The sequence below is a fragment of the Papaver somniferum genome, chromosome 7 (assembly GCF_003573695.1).
Source record: "Papaver somniferum cultivar HN1 chromosome 7, ASM357369v1, whole genome shotgun sequence".
In the NCBI taxonomy this organism is placed as follows: domain Eukaryota; kingdom Viridiplantae; phylum Streptophyta; class Magnoliopsida; order Ranunculales; family Papaveraceae; genus Papaver; species Papaver somniferum.
The window spans coordinates 257,419,539-257,425,158 of record NC_039364.1 but is presented as its reverse complement, the minus strand read 5'-3'; positions in this window follow the sequence as shown (position 1 = coordinate 257,425,158).

Genomic DNA, 5,620 nt, shown 5'->3' with positions numbered 1-5,620 from the left:
GAAATGGACTACAGCAGTTCGATCAACTCGACTGTAGCAGTAATGTGGAAAAAGGCTGCAGCAGCTCGATCAACTGGACTGCAGTATTTGCTGAGGAACTGGACTACAACAGCTCGATCAACCGGACTGTAGCTTTCCTTTGGTGGTTGAATGTGACCGTTTCCGGTGTTGCCATTTAAAAAAAAATCAATTTTCTTAAAAAATTGAAATTCCGCCTTCATGATGTGGGAAATCGACGTACGATCTCAACGGGCTGAAAATCACCCAGTTTGGATGCACAAAGAAGAAGTTATCAAAGAAAAAAAATTGGTCGGTGAGCGCCTTGCTCCAAACATGTTGATGATGTGATTGCATCAAAAATTTTATTCTCCAATTGTAAAATTTTTACCTTCATGATGTAGGATATCGAAATACGATCGCAAAGAGCCAAAAATCACCCAATTCGGACGTGGGATGAAGGAGATATCACGGAAACAAAATTTAAGACCAAGCCCAAGTGGGGCGTATACATCCGCTTGGAAAACTAGTGTTGGGATGAACTAACATCTGAGCCATTTGCTCGGTTCATCCAGCGTGTTGACTCGGCTGGGTGGCGTGGCTTGGCTCGGCTGGGGCTGAAACATCATCAAGCGTAACAGAGTGGGGCGTGATTATCCGGGGCTATCTAATAAAGTTGCTGCGCGCAACACCGAATCGGGATACGGAATTAAACCCCGTTACGCTACACCGAATCAGTGGCTATGTTCCAGCGACGATGACTAGTGTAGTTGCCATGGAGTCTCGACTTGACTCAACAACTAGATTTGTTTGCGGGACTGGAATGCACCAGTTGAATCTAAACTGGATTGAAGAAAGTTGTCATGGGACTGTACTTTAGCAGCTGCGATCAACTAAACTATAACAGTTATAAGTAAAACTGGACTGAAGCAGTTGTGAGGAAAACTGTACTGAAACAGTTTTGAGGAAAACTGGACTACAACAATTCGATTAACTGTACTGTAGTAATTATACGAAAAAGGACTGCGGCAGTTCGATCAACTGGACTGCATTATTTGCTGAGGAAATGGACTACAGCAGTTCGATCAACTCGACTGTAGCAGTAATGTGGAAAAAGGCTGCAGCAGCTCGATCAACTGGACTGCAGTATTTGCTGAGGAACTGGACTACAACAGCTCGATCAACCGGACTGTAGCTTTCCTTTGGTGGTTGAATGTGACCGTTTCCGGTGTTGCCATTTAAAAAAAAAAATCAATTTTCTTAAAAAATTGAAATTCCGCCTTCATGATGTGGGAAATCGACGTACGATCTCAACGGGCTGAAAATCACCCAGTTTGGATGCACAAAGAAGAAGTTATCGAAGAAAAAAAATTGGTCGGTGAGCGCCTTGCTCCAAACATGTTGATGATGTGATTGCATCAAAAATTTTATTCTCCAATTGTAAATTTTTACCTTCATGATGTAGGATATCGAAATACGATCGCAAAGAGCCAAAAATCACCCAATTCGGACGTGGGATGAAGGAGATATCACGGAAACAAAATTTAAGACCAAGCCCAAGTGGGGCGTATACATCCGCTTGGAAAACTAGTGTTGGGATGAACTAACATCTGAGCCATTTGCTCGGTTCATCCAGCGTGTTGACTCGGCTGGGTGGCGTGGCTTGGCTCGGCTGGGGCTGAAACATCATCAAGCGTAACAGAGTGGGGCGTGATTATCCGGGGCTATCTAATAAAGTTGCTGCGCGCAACACCGAATCGGGATACGGAATTAAACCCCGTTACGCTACACCGAATCAGTGGCTATGTTCCAGCGACGATGACTAGTGTAGTTGCCATGGAGTCTCGACTTGACTCAACAACTAGATTTGTCTGCGGGACTGGAATGCACCAGTTGAATCTAAACTGGATTGAAGACAGTTGTCATGGGACTGTACTTTAGCAGCTGCGATCAACTAAACTATAACAGTTATAAGTAAAACTGGACTGAAGCAGTTGTGAGGAAAACTGTACTGAAACAGTTTTGAGGAAAACTAGACTACAACAATTCGATTAACTGTACTGTAGTAATTATACGAAAAAGGACTGCGGCAGTTCGATCAACTGGACTGCATTATTTGCTGAGGAAATGGACTACAGCAGTTCGATCAACTCGACTGTAGAAGTAATGTGGAAAAAGGCTGCAGCAGCTCGATCAATTGGACTGCAGTATTTGCTGAGGAACTGGACTACAACAGCTCGATCAACCGGACTGTAGCTTTCCTTTGGTGGTTGAATGTGACCGTTTCCGGTGTTGCCATTTAAAAAAAAAATCAATTTTCTTAAAAAATTGAAATTCCGCCTTCATGATGTGGGAAATCGACGTACGATCTCAACGGGCTGAAAATCACCCAGTTTGGATGCACAAAGAAGAAGTTATCGAAGAAAAAAAATTGGTCGGTGAGCGCCTTGCTCCAAACATGTTGATGATGTGATTGCATCAAAAATTTTATTCTCCAATTGTAAAATTTTTACCTTCATGATGTAGGATATCGAAATACGATCGCAAAGAGCCAAAAATCACCCAATTCGGACGTGGGATGAAGGAGATATCACGGAAACAAAATTTAAGACCAAGCCCAAGTGGGGCGTATACATCCGCTTGGAAAACTAGTGTTGGGATGAACTAACATCTGAGCCATTTGCTCGGTTCATCCAGCGTGTTGACTCGGCTGGGTGGCGTGGCTTGGCTCGGCTGGGGCTGAAACATCATCAAGCGTAACAGAGTGGGGCGTGATTATCCGGGGCTATCTAATAAAGTTGCTGCGCGCAACACCGAATCGGGATACGGAATTAAACCCCGTTACGCTACACCGAATCAGTGGCTATGTTCCAGCGACGATGACTAGTGTAGTTGCCATGGAGTCTCGACTTGACTCAACAACTAGATTTGTCTGCGGGACTGGAATGCACCAGTTGAATCTAAACTGGATTGAAGACAGTTGTCATGGGACTGTACTTTAGCAGCTGCGATCAACTAAACTATAACAGTTATAAGTAAAACTGGACTGAAGCAGTTGTGAGGAAAACTGTACTGAAACAGTTTTGAGGAAAACTAGACTACAACAATTCGATTAACTGTACTGTAGTAATTATACGAAAAAGGACTGCGGCAGTTCGATCAACTGGACTGCATTATTTGCTGAGGAAATGGACTACAGCAGTTCGATCAACTCGACTGTAGCAGTAATGTGGAAAAAGGCTGCAGCAGCTCGATCAACTGGACTGCAGTATTTGCTGAGGAACTGGACTACAACAGCTCGATCAACCGGACTGTGGCTTTCCTTTGGTGGTTGAATGTGACCGTTTCCGGTGTTGCCATTTAAAAAAAAAAAATCAATTTTCTTAAAAAATTGAAATTCCGCCTTCATGATGTGGAAAATCGACGTACGATCTCAACGGGCTGAAAATCACCCAGTTTGGATGCACAAAGAAGAAGTTATCGAAGAAAAAAAATTGGTCGGTGAGCGCCTTGCTCCAAACATGTTGATGATGTGATTGCATCAAAAATTTTATTCTCCAATTGTAAAATTTTTACCTTCATGATGTAGATATCGAAATACGATCGCAAAGAGCCAAAAATCACCCAATTCGGACGTGGGATGAAGGAGATATCACGGAAACAAAATTTAAGACCAAGCCCAAGTGGGGCGTACACATCCGCTTGGAAAACTAGTGTTGGGATGAACTAACATCTGAGCCATTTGCTCGGTTCATCCAGCGTGTTGACTCGGCTGGGTGGCGTGGCTTGGCTCGGCTGGGGCTGAAACATCATCAAGCGTAACAGAGTGGGGCGTGATTATCCGGGGCTATCTAATAAAGTTGCTGCGCGCAACACCGAATCGGGATACGGAATTAAACCCCGTTACGCTACACCGAATCAGTGGCTATGTTCCAGCGACGATGACTAGTGTAGTTGCCATGGAGTCTCGACTTGACTCAACAACTAGATTTGTCTGCGGGACTGGAATGCACCAGTTGAATCTAAACTGGATTGAAGACAGTTGTCATGGGACTGTACTTTAGCAGCTGCGATCAACTAAACAATAACAGTTATAAGTAAACATGGACTGAAGCAGTTGTGAGGAAAACTGTACTGAAACAGTTTTGAGGAAAACTAGACTACAACAATTCGATTAACTGTACTGTAGTAATTATACGAAAAAGGACTGCGGCAGTTCGATCAACTGGACTGCATTATTTGCTGAGGAAATGGACTACAGCAGTTCGATCAACTCGACTGTAGCAGTAATGTGGAAAAAGGCTGCAGCAGCTCGATCAACTGGACTGCAGTATTTGCTGAGGAACTGGACTACAACAGCTCGATCAACCGGACTGTAGCTTTCCTTTGGTGGTTGAATGTGACCGTTTCCGGTGTTGCCATTTAAAAAAAAAAAATCAATTTTCTTAAAAAATTGAAATTCCGCCTTCATGATGTGGGAAATCGACGTACGATCTCAACGGGCTGAAAATCACCCAGTTTGGATGCACAAAGAAGAAGTTATCGAAGAAAAAAAATTTGTCGGTGAGCGCCTTGCTCCAAACATGTTGATGATGTGATTGCATCAAAAATTTTATTCTCCAATTGTAAAATTTTTACCTTCATGATGTAGGATATCGAAATACGATCGCAAAGAGCCAAAAATCACCCAATTCGGACGTGGGATGAAGGATATATCACGGAAACAAAATTTAAGACCAAGCCCATGTGGGGCGTATACATCCGCTTGAAAAACTAGTGTTGGGATGAACTAACATCTGAGCCATTTGCTCGGTTCATCCAGCGTGTTGACTCGGCTGGGTGGCGTGGCTTGGCTCGGCTGGGGATGAAACATCATCAAGCGTAACAGAGTGGGGCGTGATTATCCGGGGCTATCTAATAAAGTTGATGCGCGCAACACCGAATCGGGATACGGAATTAAACCCCGTTACGCTACACCGAATCAGTTCTACTGAATTAAACTGCGACGAATTACACCGGATCAGACGAGACCTGCCGCCGGCAGTTGCTGCCGCAATTGTGTTACCGTCGCCGGGAAAATGAAAATCTCGGCGACCTGCTGATGCGACTCCGGTTGACACATCGACATGGTTGCTGACATGGCCAAACCTCTTGCCGTCGCAGTGGCTGACATGGCACATGACAGGTCATCCAATTTGCTGACGTGGCATGCGCTGACTCGACCATTTTCCTGACATAGTACATGACACATCAACACGGTTGCTGGCGTGGCACATGTCTCATCAACACGGTTGCTGACGTGGCGTGTTGCCGTGTCGCCTTATACTGACGTGTCGGCTGACTGGAGGCTGACGTGACACTGTTCGATGGACTTTCTTGCTGACATGATATCTGACTTGAAGCTGACGTGGCAGAATCCTTTGCTGACGCCATGATGACGTAGCTGATGATGATGCAATGATGATGCAATGGTCGCTGACGTTATGGAGCTTAACGTGGGTAACTAAAACCCTAACGTGGGTGATGAGAACTTAAGGTAGGTGAACGAAACCTTTGTTGGATGTGTGAAGGTATCTGCCGTGGGTGAACAAAACTTTCGTTGAAGTGGGTGAACGTGGTTTCC